This window comes from Saccopteryx leptura, chromosome 2 (genome assembly GCF_036850995.1).
Source record: "Saccopteryx leptura isolate mSacLep1 chromosome 2, mSacLep1_pri_phased_curated, whole genome shotgun sequence".
Classification (NCBI taxonomy): Eukaryota; Metazoa; Chordata; class Mammalia; order Chiroptera; family Emballonuridae; genus Saccopteryx; species Saccopteryx leptura.
Genome location: NC_089504.1, coordinates 316,777,979 through 316,795,280, shown reverse-complemented (window position 1 = coordinate 316,795,280; position 17,302 = coordinate 316,777,979).

Genomic DNA, 17,302 nt, shown 5'->3' with positions numbered 1-17,302 from the left:
GATACAAATATTCTTGCCTCATGGCCCCCTCAAGGCAGGGACACTGAAGACACTGAAGTCCTTTTAGAGATGTGACTTAAAAGATCACAGTCCTAGCTCTTAGGGAGTGGCCACCTGGGGTGGCGTCCTCCCAATTAGCCAGGCTCCAAACTAAGGTTATTGAGCATTTAGCTTGCCTGCATTCCTGCTCTCATTGATATGCATAAACCCAGGGGAGGATGCTCCTTGCTGTGGGATATACAAAGGCAATTACAACACAGACTCCATCCCAAAAGAACTTGGAAAAGCCAGATGGAAATGGTAACCCACTGTGCCAAAGCCATCTCTGATAAGCCCAGAGAGAGGTGGAGATGGTAATGCAGAGAGAGGTGATATGGGCCAGACTCGTCAGAGAGGCTTCACTGAAGAGCTGAGTCTTGGGCTGCCCCCGGGTGGAAAGTGTGGGTGGGCGTGGGAGCTCCGTTTCCATGACAGCGGGCACTCTGTGCTGCTCCTTAGTGTCCGGGCTCCATTCCTGACACAGGTCTGACACTGGTGAGAGCAGCCTCTGGAAAAGGAGGGGCTGAAAGGCGAGCATGAAGCCTGGAGACACCCCCCTGCGTGTGTGTGAGGGTGCCGGCAGGCATCGTCACCTGGGACAACCTTCGCCTTTTCTGCCCAAATCAACCTCCTCCAGAGCATTTTGGCTCAGGGTCCTTCTCTGAGGGACTCACCCAACCACACCCAGATTGGGTCCCCAATCAAAACTTGATCTTAGATCTCTGGCTCCTGAAGGAGATGGGAGTTTCCCTGCTTGGCAGAAGTCACAGCTCCATCTTGTGGAAATAAATGGTTTTGGTCCCAGCCTTTTTGCTCTGAAAATACGAGTCTTTTTTTTTTTTTTTTAAATCAATCTTGAAACGCATTCTTAGTGCTAAATATGTAATTCTCGCAACATACAATCTGAGTAACAAAAGGTTTCTCACACCTTCTGAATCTCTGACAGCGGAGCCAGCAGGGGGCCCTAATCAGGGTCAGCTTTCTTATTATCAGAGTAATCTCACACACTTAGGATTCGCTATTCTCCCCATCTCGTGATAGCATTTTTAGTGGAAGTTAAAAAAACATGTCAGGATTGAAAAGGGGGCGCTCAAGTTTTGTGTGCTGTGGCAAGACTCTACCCCAGCACCTGCAGCCTCATCGCCTCAAACTGACAGAGACTGATTAGACTGATCCAAAATGCCCATGAGTCTTGCTTGGGACAGTGACTGTGAGAAGCCCAATTCTCTCCCACCACTCCCATCTGTGCGCACTTCCCAAATCCTCCCACGAATCCAGGGTATCATATCGGCTGCAGCCGATAAATATCATCAGCCGCAGCCCTGACGATAAATTTTACCTCCTCGCTCTCCCCGAAACGTGGCCCTTCCTTGGGGCCTGTCAAGTGGCAGGCCTTTCTGCCCCACAGGCCCCTGCCAGAGGGCTTAGAGGGGAGTAGGCAGCTTCCTTGCTTCTCACAGCCACTTTTAGAATCTTGCCTTCCCTCTTCCTTAAAAATCAAGACAAACAGAAATGCAGCGTTTCTTTACTGGACACAGTAATTGAAATAGCCTTGACCACTCTTCCTCCGGGCATTGTCTCCTGCATCACCCTCATCATAATTTCTGTTCACTTTGATAGTCACAACCACTGTTCCCACATCCTGGCCTCCGCGCTCCTTGGCTTCTGCCCATTCAATAATGTTTCCAGCACCGGAGCTCAGCTCACCGCCCCACACCGACAGGGTCACCACAGTGACTACAACTTCTCCGTTATCAAAGCGTCCAGCGTGCCCCTCTCTGGCTCAGCCCGTTTCCAGATGACTTCTGGGGCCTGATTCAGGTTTGGGTTTCAATCATGTCTAAAGGGATATGTCTTCTTTGACTTGAGCAGAGTTAACTCCTAAGTCTCCAGTGAAAACAGAGGATAATAAAGAGAGAGATACTGGGTACCACAGGCTTTGTCTTTTTTTCTGTCTCTCGCAGAGGAGCTGGGCAAAAGAGGTCCTTTAATCATCAGGAACAGAGCACCGTAATGGGGTACATCTCAGAGATGAATTCATAGCTCCCAGAAATTTACAGAACCATTTCCTAGAAAATGAGGGGAGGGATCCCATTAAAACAACTCCTAGGAAATGCTTCACTTGGAATCATAAATTCACTGAATCACTAAACAACCAATGAGACTTTTAAACGCTCTACCCTCCAGTGGAGGGGGCAGTGCCCTGTGAAATGTGGATGTGCTCTCTCTGTGAAGGTCTGGGGCTTGAACAGGCCGCCCTCTGGACAGTCCCGAGCTTTAGCTTCCTGAGAGTGTAAGGTTACCATAAGTTTTGCAGAATTAAAAACAATCTGTTTCAACATTTTCAGAAATCATATTCTGAAAACATTATCTATGGACATGTGTCAAAATGTAAAAGCACAAAAGTGTGCATTTTCCCCTATCTGGTTCTCTTTCCTGGGCACCCCAATAGTACTAGCTATTTGCAAAATGCTTCCAAAAATAGCCTGTGCTTATAGAAAACACACCACACCCACCACAGCCCACAGTATATACTGAAGCTTGCGTTTTTCACTTCAACATGTAGATGAAGATTGCTCCATAGTATCAGTGCTGTACTCTATTGAATGGTATACCATTATTTAGTTAAGCGGTCTCCTATTGAGGTTTCCAGTAGTGTGGTGGTACAAACAAGGCTGCAATGAATAGCCTTTGCCACTGCTGCTTTGCACACATGCCAGCCTACCTGGAGGACACATCCCTGCAGGTGAAACTGCCAGGTCACATGGTATGCGTATTTGTAATTGTGGGGAACATGGGAACTATCTTCCACGAATGTCATTTTGTACCAAATCACAGCAATGTATTACGTGCCATGCTCTCACTAATTATGTTTTTAAAACTTTTTAATCTTTTCCAATCTGACAGGTGAAATATGACCTATCAGTGTAGTTACTATTATGGTTTACACAACTTGGTTATAGATTTGGTTATATAAACTCAAATTTTTCACAAGGCTTGATCATTTGGTGAATTCTCTTTCTACAAAGCTACCTTGGCAAACATACTGATCTTTTTTATTTCATTTTCTGAATAGATGAGAGGGCTCACATTCCTGGCAGCTTTCTTTTTGTATTTTTTGTATTTTTCTGAAGCTGGAAACGGGGAGAGACAGTCAGACAGACTCCCGCATGCGCCTGACCGGGATCCACCCGGCACACCCACCAGGGGGCCATGCTCTGCCCACCAGGGGGCGATGCTCTGCCCCTCTGGGGCGTCGCTCTGTTGCAACCAGAGCCACTCTAGCCCCTGGGGCAGAGGCCAAGGAGCCATCCCCAGTGCCTGGGCCATCTTTGCTCCAGTGGAACCTCGCTGCGGGAGGGGAAGAGAGAGACAGAGAGGAAGGAGAGGGGGAGGGGTGGAGAAGCAGATGGGCGCTTCTCCTGTGTGCCCTGGTCGAGAATCGAACCCGGGACTTCTGCACGCCAGGCCAACGCTCTACCACTGAGCCAACCGGCCAGGGCTCCCTGGCAGCTTTCTAAAGTATCCCTTCACCCTCTCCTGCCCCTGCCTCCCTGCAGCAGGACTCGGAGCGGCAGAGCCCTGACCAGGGGCCCTGCCTAGGCCTGAGCTAGTTCTGCAGGCATACATCCACATCCTTTCTCTGAGAGAAGCGCCCAAATTACCTAAGCCTCAGGTCTGGTTATTCTCCTGCTTGTTCATCACCTCACGCCCCAGCCTCTACCCTCCGTTTCTGTCCCTCCGGAATTATGTTTTGCACCTATGGGTCTCACCCCCCAGACATTATCCTTCCTCCTCTACGACACTTGCTTTCCTCAATGTAGCTTCAAGGTTTTCTATACAAGATATGGAGAACGACCATATTAGATGTGTTTGTTTGTTTGTTGATAATTGCATGCCATTTCATTGCATGGGCATGGACACATTCCCATTAGGGGAACTTGGTGTATATTTGTATGGTTTCTGCCATTATCTAGTCTCCTAGTAGGTTTCAGAGGCATTAAAGGAAGCTAAAAATCCTGGGGTGGTCACAGGATTAAAACAGGTGAAGTTGGCCAGGGGCATCTTGGGCCCCCTCACTCCCTGCCCTCTTTAGGTATCTAGGACTCTAACACTTATCAAAACAGGTCCCCTAGCAGCTTCTATTTACAATCTAGCATAAACATGTGCATCTGCATGTTAAGTCTATCTCTGATTGTGAAACAAAAGATTGTCTTGCTAAAGAAATTCTGAGCATCTGAAGGTGGGAGGGAGAGATCATTGTAAGCCAAGATGCCTCCAAAATCACACTGACCAGGCACTGGCTTTAAAAAAGGTCATTTTACTCTGTCAGGAGCATTGCTACCGGCCACAGAAAGATGCCACTGCACACATGCTAACACTTTGTGCCGCAGTGACTGACACAGAAAGATCAAGCAACCCAGGCACGGAGCGCTGGATGCCTTCTGCACACCAGAAGAAATCAGTCACTAAGCATTCTGACTCTCTTCTAACCTCAGTCATTACCTCTGCTCTTCAAGTCCAATGCAAACAGCATGGAGCTATAACTGTGAGTAGCTGAAAATGCCACTTTTTCTATTCTTCCCACCTTCTAAAGCGTCAGCTGTCCAATCTCCATCACAGCCTACTTTTGGAGAAGAAAATATCACATACCTGCCTAATTTGGTTAACCAAAAACAAACCCTTTTGCCTGGTTTTATCATTTGTGTCTGCCTTGGCTCTTCCCTGGTATCTTTCTTGTACAAGAGAGCACACTTCAAAGTCTTACATGGAGTCAGGGAAATAATGCACAGAGAAAGTGGGGGAGGGGAAGAGATGAAGGTGACAGAAGAGAATTGTGAATCTCTGTGGTCTAGGATGAAGAGTCGCGCTCAGTACTGCATTTCAGCTTGGAAAGTGTTGACATATATATACTTTTTATTTGAAGTGCACAAAACGCCCTTTGAATAGACAGGGTGGGTGTTATCTCATCAACATTTTATATATATGGAAGCAAAACAAGGATACAACTTGCTGCAGGCCAGCCGTAATGAGTATATTCAGGTCCCGAGTGGGAACAGTACAGAATTAAAGAAAATAGACCTAAAGAATTAAAGACATAAAAGATGGGTTCGGGAGGGCCCTGCATTTACTACTAGTGGAAAACATTGCCCTAGCAGAAAACAGCCAGCCAGCCCCTGGAAACCCCATCCTCCTTTATTTTATAGGGCAAAGTGGAAATTAACAAATAATTACTTTTCTGATTACAGTTTCCAAAGCAATTCAAGAATTTTACCAAGTGCAAAAAACCCCAATACTTAAACATATCAACTTTACACAAAGAAGAAGCTTGTCTCCAGTCTCTCCAGGGAACATGGGGGGGTAGGATGAGCAAATACATGGAGGTGCGGGGAAGGGCTTAGCCTTTTACACCTTCACAGAACCAGTGAGGTGGGGGGTTGGGCAGCAGCCAGTTCCCAGCACCTCTTGGCAGGTGTCCCCCCAAAATAATTCTAAAAACCCTGTTGATTTTTTAGTCCCCAACATATCCCATTTTTATATTTTTTAAACTTCCATTCATGTGCTGTAATTTATACTCATCTGATTTCCCATGTTCTGATTTGGAGGCAGACTGGAAAAATATAAAATAAACAACAACATTAAAATAGCCAAGGCTAGCAGATACCAAAACAAGTGTCTTAATACAATGAAGTGATTAAAGCCTATTATATTATCTAGCAAAGTCTTAGCTAACACAGAAGGATCTAAAATAAAAATCTTTGCTGTTTTGAATGTCCTTAACATGATAATGTAATTTCACCAAGTCCATGTTGACACCATCACTGCTCCACATTTTTTGTAGATGCAACCCAATCCCATTTCAGTCTGAGAACTGTCCCAAGGAGCAGGAGTCACACACATTCAGGAAAAGTCCACAAGGCACTGGAATTGTCATATTTCCACACTTTGCAGCTAGAGTTCAAGTCCCAATGACCACTGCTTCTAGCTGGCAATGATTCAGGTAAACTGGAAGAGCCTTCTGCAGCATGTATGAAGATGGAGCTTCTGTTCTCTTTAACCTGGAGAAATGAAACCATGGGGCCTTTCCCTGGAGTTTTGCAGCCGTGGGGTGATGAGGAGAACCTTGGGATACATTATGCTGGGTAGTAGAGGTAAATTCATAACAGAAGTGGGTAAAAAAGAGAGAGAGAGAAGCTCTAAATTAGGAGTAGGTCCCAGCCCAAAATAGGCATGGGGCATTGAGACAGGAGGAGAAAAAAGTGTGTAAGGAGATATTATATATTAAACAAGGCAGTGGATCCGTGACAAATGGGGAGGAAAATAAGACTATCAACACCCACAACAGAGATCTTCGAGGGATGAGCAGAACTCAAATATTCAGACAAGGCAGAGTAAGTGGCCCTCATGTCTGTAAGAAATGAGATCGGCTTACCTGCTACTTGGATGGTTACCCTAGGCTCGTCCACGGTGACATGAAATGGGGCTGACAGCCCTGGGCACCTTTAGCCTTCAGTGGCAAGTCCCAGCAGACTGGGCAAGGTTAGGTCACAGGTGGCTGGGGTAAGGCTGGAAGAGACTGAACCTTCCCTTGGAGGAGCGAGGGGGCAGCCTACCTTCCAATGTCCCTTTTTCCCACAGCAAAGGCATGGCCCTGGCAGAGGCCGAGAAGCCAGTCAGGCTTTAGCCGAATGACCTTTCTTTCCACTCTTGAAGCAGGGCCCTGATGGAGGCTTATGAGGCCCATTAGGGGTGTTGGAGCCTTTAAAGGCATATGCCAAGAGCTGGTATTTTGCCTGATCTCTTTTTGGGCTCTGTCTGCCTTTTCCTGTTTCTCTCGCTCATTATAGACTTTAAAAGCCATGCTCAGAAGATCTCGCTGAGAGATTTGAGGATCCTCCTCCACCTATATAAACTTTTTCCATATATCTGGGGCTGATTGGAAAAACATAACAGCGTTATTAACTGGATCAAATGAAGGAGGGTAGAAGTTTGCAGGAGAAAGAGGTTTGGCTTCTTTTGTAGGATTCCAGAGTACCTTGGCTGCATAATGGCCCTGTACATCAGCATTCAAAAAAAATTTTAAAGTAAAAAGCATTATAAAGAAGTTTGCAGGAGTTCCAGGATATGACTTCCCCATTTATTATTATTTATAACTGACCTTTAAGTGTTTGGTGGGCACACTTTATAATAGGATTATATAGGATTATAAGGAAATACCTGCCCCCAGGTTAATTATAACAAAATATAGTAAATGCTTTTCCAAGTAACATTCCTATACTTTTCAAAACATTTCTACCCCATTAACTAACAGGCAATTTAGAGAATATATTAAGGCTGGAAAAATCCAGTATGATTTTCATTATCTTCCCACTGTAAAGAAATTTTTTTTTACATTTTGTTAAGCAAATCCACCCTGCTTCAAGCCTTCCAGCTTGCAGCCTGGAGCAGCTTGGAGCAGCCTGGCCAAATTAGCAAGTCTTTAGGATCCACATTTCATTCTATTTAAATTTAAATGAGCACTCTGTACATGTTCCAATGTAAAAAAAATGTAGAGATAAAACTATTTATTTTTTCAATATTAGAGCCAGCATTTCCAATTTTTTTGCATGCAAGAACTTAATTCAGGCCTTAAAAATGACATTTTAGATAACATTAAACAAAGGCTAAACACAAACAAGAATCAGATGAACTAGACAAATCAGAGAGAAACCCAGGATTTCAGAGTACGACTATATTAGAAGGCTGCCTGCTTGATTTTAGTCAGGGCTTTTTTTGAGAGGGACAAAAGGAGGATGAGACCAAACAAAATTCTCTTGAAAAAATCTCGAAGCGGCCGCATGAAAATTTTGCATGGCCACACCCAAACAGGCATCCCCCACACTAATTTCCAAAAAAAGAATAGGAAAGAAACAAAGTGATAGTTCAGAGGATTGTAGCTAAAACATTAAAGAAAATTAGACAATAACAAGAAAAAGCTGCAAATTTCCTAATACCTAAGTCTTCTATTCATTCTCAAATTCTAATAGCTGCTACAACTGGCAGCCCAGATTGATTATGCCAAGATTTTTCTCCACCTCAACCCCAGCCAAGCAGCAGACTTAGTTGGTCAGGGTGAGAAAGGCTTTCTTGTCTGCCTCCCCGAATCCTTTGCCCCTTGGCAGCAGCCGCCACCTGTGGGGGCCTAACCCAGCTGCTGCTGCTACGGCCACGCGGCCTCTCCAAATCACCTGTCCTTCGGCATTATATTTAGATTTACAATTATTCACTCAATGTTTCCCTTTCCCACAGTGTGGGCAGAGGTCTGGGTCCTTAGGAGCCAGCTGGGCTTGAAAAGGAGGCCAAGGATGATATTTAGGGGGAGCAAGGCAGTTTCTAGCAAAATGCCCTGAACCCCCACCTTGGAAACAAGATCCATGGGCAAAAATATTTTCCCAACCTTCCTTTTTTCATTTGTTCTGCCTTTTATCAAAATATCCTTGGAGCCTCGCCTTAAGTGCTGTGGCAAAAGCAAGACCGTGCATATAGGAAGGCCCAAGATCAGCACACATTCTGATATAAACTTCTTTGCCACTATTCTTTCAACTGCCTGGATCAGCCGTGAAACAAACTCTTGAAATCGCTCGTCTGTGCCTTGCCTAATTTTGCTGAATTCCTCCGTTTTGGCCCCTGTATCTCGAGACTGATCCAAAGCTTGTTGGAGCAGGATCTCCAAAGGTCTGAGACAAAGACCTGGGGGCAACCTGATAAAAAGCAGGGGGCTGCAGAGGCTCAAAGGTTAAACGGCCACAGCCGTGAAATTTTTATCTCCCGAGTCATCCTCAGACTCCAGGGTTTTCACATATTTACATTTCTCCATCTCTAGCTCCCCCTGATTAAACAACATTTTCTCCTCAAATAAAAACATTTGTACAAAAAGAAAAAGGTCCCTCACTTTTGACCCTAACTGTCCCCATAATTTCTTACTCCCGATTATACTTTTCCCCAAAGCTCTGCTTTCAGGCTTTGCTTTTCAAAAGCTTACTTATTTGTGTGCACCTGGGGAGAGTTCCGTTGCCTTCCTTCTTTTGTTTGTATTCTCTTTATCGAGTCCCTGTTTCAGGTGCCACTTGCCATGGGCCAGACACGGCAAGTGTATTCAGGTCCCGAGTGGGAATGGTATGGAATTAAAGAAAATAAACTTAACGACTTAAAGACGTAAAAGATGGGTTCGGGAGGGCCCTGCATTTACTGCTAGCGGAAAACATTGCCCTAGCAGAAAACAGCCAGCCAGCCCCTGGAAACCCCATCCTCCTTTATTTTATAGGGCAAAGTGGAAATTAGCAAATAATGACTTTTCTGATTACAGTTTCCAAGGCAATTCAAGAATTCTACCAAGTGCAAAAAAACCCCACCAATACTTAAACATATCAACTTTACACAAAGAAGAAACGTCTCCAGTCTCTCCTGGGAACATGGGGGGGGTAGGATGAGCAAATACATGGAGGTGCGGGGAAGGGCTTAGCCTTTTACACCTTCACAGAACAAGTGAGGTGGGGGGTTGGGCAGCGGCCAGTTCCCAGCACCTCTGTCCCCCAGCAATAACTCTAAAAACCCTGTTGATTTTTCAGTCCCCAACACAACTGATTGTGGCATACCTGAACCCAGGTCTACAGGATTCCCCCTGGGAGAGGTATGATGGTTCAGCACAGACAGGGGCTGGGTCCCTCAGGACGTCATCTGGGGGACAACAGCAATTCAGAATGTCTCTAGCACGGTGGGGCCTAGAGGAGGAATCCTGAAACTTTATTTGGATTGTGTTTCACATAAAATTGAATGATAAACTCCTGTTTTGATATTAACTTCTTTTTCTCACTTATTTTAGGAGAATCTTCTCTGGACCCTATAGAAATAACACTTGATTATATTAGTAGTTCCATAATGTTCCATATTGTAAATTTATGTTTTATTTAACAACCTGACTATTGGAGAGTATTAGGTAAAATATAGCGTTGTTATTACAAATAATGCTTCAATTTAAAATATATATTGTGTATATATTTTCCCCACATATATGTGAATTTGTCTGTAGGCTATGTTCCTAGAATTCAAATTGCTACATCAAAGGGTGTGCAAATTTTAATTTTTCAAGATATATTCCCAAAGAACCACCAAATTAACATATTTCCATGAAGGTTATTGGGAATATCCATTAGCCCACATGCTCAGCAATACTAGAAAGTATCCATATTTTCACTTTTGTCCATTTGGGCAAAAAAAAAATGCTATCTTATGCTTTAAAATTCATTTCTCTAATTCCCAGAGGGCTGTACATCTCTCATATTTTTTTTAGTAGTTTTCACTTGTCTTACTGTGCATGTTCATTTTGTCTCTGCTTCCTTCCCAATTAAAAATAAAACTGGTTTGGCCAATTAAAAAAAACTGGTTTATATATTACACACACACATATTTACATACAAGGGTAGGCAAAGTAGGTTTGAACTCAAGCTCCTCGAGGGGCAGTGGGCTAATGCAAGCAGGTCACAGAAATGCAGAATCATTTACTGACTTCCAAAGACTACAAGAAGTAGTAGTATACTGAAGGCCAGTAATTTGGGCCCTTACGAGACTGGACCTAGTGTATTGTGTCATGGTGACACTCTTTTGAGCTAACAAAGCTACTGTGATAATCATAACCTGTATGTCTTTTTCCACATGAACAACTATAAACCTACTTTTGCCCAACCATGTGTCCTGAGAACTCAGTTGACTGTATTATTTTTTATCTTTTCCTTAGAATGAATTTTCAGACTCTTCCAGTTGAACTTCTTGAGCCTTGATTAACCACGGACAGAAGAGACTGCAGTGTGCTTAGTGGCTATGGGTGTGGCCCCTGGAGTCGCCATGCTGGACGCCAGCCCAGGTTGGGTCTCACACTTGCTTGTCATCACAGGAAAGTTCTTATCACCTCTGTGCCTCTGTTCCCTTTCTGTTTTTCCAATGAGTATAATAAAGGTACTAAACTCACAGAATTGTTGTGGAACTTAGATAATAATGCAGGTAGGTATCTTAGCACAATGCCTGCCCTTTAAGCATTCAGTAAAGAGTTGACAGTAAAATTATTATTTACAATGTGAGCAATAGAGGCATGGATTTAGACACTTTAGTTTATTCCTGGTGCTAGAACCTTTCTTTCTCAGTGATATTTACCTTAATAAGATTCAATAAAGCCAATAAAACTCATTTTTCTTAGGTGGGCATTTCACCTGAGGTTTCAGCCAGCTTCTACGATTCCTACCTCCTACTAAAATAGCCAGCTTATTTATTAATTCAGCAGTCACTCTTCACATCCTACTTCGTTCAAAGCCTAAGGCAGTCAATTATCTGTAAGTTCATTTCATCTTCTCTGCATGAAACTTATTCCACATTTCTTTGAGAAAGTAAAAATCCAAATTTCAATGAAAAGTCAGGAAACTAACAGACAGAAAATTAGAAAATAAGGAATAGCCTTCAAGATTGTCTAGTCCAGCTCTCCATCTTACAGAGAAGGAAACTGAAGGCCAGAGGAGTTCAGCAGCTTTTCTAAGATCACACAGTGAGCTTGTGGGGGACTGGCCTCTGGGCCTGCACTCTCTTGACTACATCCTACTGCGATCAAGGACCCGTCTCCTCTTTTGGCCCAACGTGATTTCAAAAATTAAAAGCAAACAAACAGAGAAACACAGGTTAAAAAAAAAAAGATCAAAATGAAACTGCTATTCAACGTTGGTCAAGAAAGCAAGGAGTATAAGATACTCCCCAGCTGGTTGGGAAAACAGTCCCGTTTTCACTCAGTGGGCTGGCATTCTGAATCTCCTTTTATTTTGTTCTCGACAACCCACATTTAACAACGATATTACAGTCTGCACTTACAGCAAACAGTAAATAGCAATCTTAGAGGTCAGTGGTTGGCAATCCCTGGTCCGCATGCTCAAGATGCTTCAGGTGCCAGTCTCGGGCGGCAAGTGAACCAGCCACCACATACACGTGGCCACCCATATCATTTCCAGTAGCTGCTGACCATAATTGTCTCCACCCTCTCGCCGGAGTTTTCAAGGGCAACACCCCAAAACGACTTCCCACCAGACACCAGACGGTCCTGGCTGTCCAGAGTCACAGGCTCAGCAACTCAGCACGCCTTTGGGAAGCCGATGACCACTGCCCTCTCTGAGAGACATGAACACACATGGAAGAGCTATGGTGGGGTACTTGTCTAGAGAAAGGCTGAGGGATAAAGACGGCAATGACCCCTGTGTGTCAGAGTGGAGTCTAGTCTACCAGCATCAGAGCGCTGTCTGCCTGGCAAGCCTGTATACAGTGCAGACGGCTGGAGTGATCAGTGATCAATAACCCTTGCTGAGACCCCCAGTTCACCCAGGCTGCTCTGACCCCATGTTCTCTCCAATCTGCCATGAGGTATTGATTTGCCTTCCCGTGCAGCTATTTTGACAAAGAGGGCATGTGCTGATCAGCAAAGTTCTTGCCAATTTTTTTTTCTTTTTCTTTTTTATTTATTCATTTTAGAGAGGAGAGGGAGAGACAGAGAGAGAGAGAGAGGAGAGACAGAGAGAGAGAAGTGGGGGAGGAGCTGGAAGCATCAACTCCCATATGTGCCTTGACCAGGCAAGCCCAGGGTTTCGAACCGGCGACCTCAGCATTTCCAGGTTGACGCTTTATCCACTGCGCCACCACAGGTCAGGTGCCAATTTTTTATAATAAGTAATTCCATTCAAGGTTAGTCATGGTTCTCATTTGAGTTTGGATAGTATGAACCATTTGAGAAATGTGTCGACTGAGCAAAATTTCCAAAGCTGGGTCTAAAAAGTGAGGGCCAGGCCCTGGCAGAGACAACTTTGTTCAATTACAACCCAAACAAGCTTGTCTGAGCAGCTGTCTGGGATACTGAAGGACATTCTTACTAGATCCTTCTCTAGAAGCAACAAATGACATTTTTTTGTGCTATCAATAAATCAATACCTTGCCAAAATAGCAAATGAATCCGACTACTATACTATGGACTCCTAACACATGGCAAGAATTACTCTTTTTCAGGAATATAGGAAAGTTTAATGTGCTAGAACAACATTTTAAATTTATTTAGAAAATCTACAAAGCATACAAAAACATTTCGTTGTGAAAACTGTGCTTGAATCCACATCTTCTAAAAAGCTTAATCTCTTAAGCCTTCTTTTGTTTGCTTGTGTAACTCCTAAAATGATCATGTAAAGGGAAAAGAAACTTTACTTCCAAAATATGAATGTCCTTGAAACCGAAAAGGAGAGACAAGAGAGGGACAGGCCCAGAGTACATTAAGGTTCTTTAAGAATCATCACCACATGGTCTGAAATTCTGATTTCTTTGACGGGACTGGAGAACAATGCTCTCTTAATGTGCCCAGTTCTGTAATTCTGACACTTAGCAAATGTTTCTAGAGTGAACAAATGAATTAATGAACACATATGAATGAGTGAATGCCTAAATATGGAACTTTTGGACAACCTGGACTAGCTCTGGAGTTTGTGGCTTGCTTAAGCCTTGCCTACCATAATCACACCCAATAAGAACTTACTTTCTACAGCAAAATAGAACAGATTGTCTGAAGTTTTAAAAGTAATTGAAGAATTTCTAAAATGTTTAAGCATTGATTTTGAAAGACTCTTCTATCTCTCCCCCCATATTTCATTCTACAACACTACTGAAAGCATCTTACCTGAATTCAAATGGGTTAAGTTTTCCAAAAGACTGACAGAAACATGACACTAAAAACAAATTAAATATACTATTCCAGTTCCAAATGGAACATTCATACATCGTTTTATGCTATAAATGATATATATATATTACCTGTAGGTGCAAGTTAGCCATTTAAAAATTGGCAAGTTGTTTGATGACTAATAAATTATCTGGTAACTCTATGGTTTCAAATTAAATACCTAGAATTGAAATAATTTCTTTACACAGGAGCAAACCTGTCAGTAGTAGATGGAATCTGTTTCAAAAAGTAAAATTTAAGATGTAACAAACAAACTATTTTCTAACGTTGTGGGCATGAGTCAGACAGCATTCCTAAAATGAAAGCTATTTTTAAATCCTCATTTCAACTGAAGTATAGGTTTACTATAGTAGTAACGAGAAGTATTTGTCATAACTAATGTGCTCAATAGAACCCTCCTCTCTCTTTAGTTCAAAATATTTTTAAATTTCTCTTAAGACTCATATGTTATCTGGAAGTGTTGTTTAATCTTCAAATATTTGGGGATTTCCAAGCTATCTCTCTGGTATTGATTTCTACCCTAATTCCATTGCGAGGACACACAGATGGCCAATATTAGTGACGTACAACATCACTAATCAACAGAGAAATACAAATCAAAGCTACAGTGAGATGTCAGCTCATACCTGTCAGAATGGCTGTCATCAATAAATACACAAACAAGTGCTCGCGAGGGTGTGGAGTAAAGAGAGGCCCTGTCTACTGCTGGTGGGAATGCAGATTAGTGCAGCAACTGTGGAAAGCAGTATGAAGTTTCCTCAAAAAATTAAAAATGTAACTGTCTTTTGACCCTGAGATTCCACTTCTGGGAATGTATCCTAAGAATCCTGCAACACTAATTTGAAAGACTAGATGGAACCCTATGTTTATTGCAGTGTGATTTACAATAGCCAAGGTCTGGAAGCAGTTCAAGTGCCCATCAGTAGATGAATGGATAAAACACTGCGGTACATTTGCCCAATGGAATGCCACTCGGCTGTAAAAAAGAAGAGAATCTTACGTTTTATGACAGCATGGATGGATCGGAAGAGTGTTACTCTAGGTGAAATAAACCAGTCAGAGAAAGACAAACATCACAGGATCTCACGTACACATAGAATCTAATGCGCAGAATAAACTAACAAACAAAATAGAAACAGGCTCATAGAAACAGAGGACAGACTGACAGCTGTCTAGGGGGAGGGGGTTTAGAGCTTGGTGGAAAAAGTGAAGGAATTAAGCAAAAAGAGAGAGAAAAAAAGAAGACCCTCAGGTACAGACAGCAGTGTGGTGGTTACCGGAGGTAAAGGGGGTGGCGGGATGTACAGAGAGTCAAGAGAGGTAGTTGGGGACAGAAGGACACTTGACCTGGGCTGGTGAACTCATAATGCAATATACAAAGGATGAATTATAGAACTGTACATTTGAAACCTATATAATTGTATTAACCAATGTCACACCAATAAGCTCAATAAAAAAAAAATTAAAAAGATGTGAAGAAAGAACCTAGCTGCCAGGGAGGGACGTAGCAGGGTGGGTGCAGCACCCAGTCAGGTCAGGGCTCTGTGTCCGCTGTGCAGACACCTTCACACCTGGCTGGTGACACTGGTGGCCATGGAGAAAGGGCACCTGAGCTAGGCCTCATGGGACGCAGGGGAGGTCCCCACAGGACGTGGGCCACACTCCAGGGATCTGGCTTTCCAGTGCGGGCTCCGAATGGGTCCCAGAATCCGGAACCCCAGGAAGCATTGCCCAAGAGGGTGAGCTCTGGGGATGGGGCTCTGCAGCCTGAACAGCCCCTGCATCGTGGGACATCAGGTAGAAATACCTGCCACCCACTGCTGGAGCCACTGGCCTCCAGTTGAGGCCCCGCCCCTTGCCCTTTCGCCTCCCATTGTGCACTGAGCTTGGCACCTTGCTTGGTGGGGTGCGCAGGGAGGCGGGAGACCCTGACTGCAGGTCGCAGAGCGCGCTGGGGCTCAGGGAAGTAGAGTCCTGCTCCCTTCTCACCTGTTTGGCCAGGCTGGCTTTCAATGTGCCATTCGCTCTCAGGCCACCCACCCCACCCTCACCTGGTGGCCGTTACTGGGTGATATCTCTGTCAACTGTGATGAGGCCTTGGCTAGCCAGAACCACCCCACTGCCCCTGCCCCTACCCCTGCCCCGGTCACAGGCTCTTCCTCCTGGACAAGGCACCTTCACCATGTGGCTTTTACATCAGTCCAGGCTGGGTCCCCTCTCCCTCAAGCCGGGGTTCCCTCTGGTAAACCAGGACTCTCTGAAGAACCCTGCATGGTCTGCACGTATTTCCATGATGTCTGGACTGCCAAGAGCCACCCACACCCCCTCCAGGTGCAGATCTTCTTTCCTGGTTCACCACCCGAGTCAAGGCTGTGAAGCCAGGACCATCCAGTACCATCCCCCAAAGCAGATGGAGGGGAAGGCCCGAGAGACACCCCAAAGAACCAAGAGGATCACAACAGGCCGATGGGCAGGACAGTCGGCACAGTCCTCACAGCAGTGGGGACCTGCTCCCAGATCTAAGCCCCTGGAGACCAATGGAGTCCCCACGTCCGGCAAGTATAGTCCTGGGCCTCTGGACTTCAGTCACAAGCACCCACAACAAGACAACTTAAGTGGGAATGCCCAGATGTCTCCCGTGGGCTCCTCTCCGGAAGGCCAGGTGGTCACAAGCCCACACAGACCTACAGAGAGGCCCTGCCTCCTCTGAAGCCTGATTCAGATGCAGAGCCACCCTCTGTCCTGCCCTGTGCTGCTCCTGCTGCCTGAGACCCATCAAACCCACAAAGGAAGCAGTGGATGCAGGCCACCTGCCCAGCATGACAGGCTCACGGATGCTGGGGAAGAACAGGGAGCCTTGCAAACGCAAATGCCCACACCATGTTCGCTACCCTGCCACCCCTGCTGTGGGCAGTAGGTGAGCTGTCCCCCTAAGCTGTCCCCTCTGCTGTGGGCAGTAGGTGAGCTGTCCCCTCTGCTGTGGGCAGTAGGTGAGCTGTCCCCCCAAGCTGTCCCCTCTGCTGTGGGAAGTAGGTGAGCTGTCCCCCTAAGCTGTCCCCTCTGCTGTGGGAAGTAGGTGAGCTGTCCCCTCTGCTGTGGGCAGTAGGTGAGCTGTCCCCCTAAGCTGTCCCCTCTGCTGTGGGCAGTAGGTGAGCTGCCACCCCTGCTGTGGGCAGTAGGTGAGCTGTCCCCCTAAGCTGTCCCCTCTGCTGTGGGCAGTAGGTGAGCTGTCCCCTCTGCTGTGGGCAGTAGGTGAGCTGTCCCCCCAAGCTGTCCCCTCTGCTGTGGGCAGTAGGTGAGCTGCTCCCCCAAGCTGTCCCCTCTGCTGTGGGCAGTAGGTGAGTTGTCCCCCCAAGCTGTCCCCTCTGCTGTGGGCAGTAGGTGAGCTGCCCCCCTAAGCTGTCCCCTCTGCTGTGGGCAGTAGGTGAGCTGTCCCCTCTGCTGTGGGCAGTAGGTGAGCTGTCCCCCTAAGCT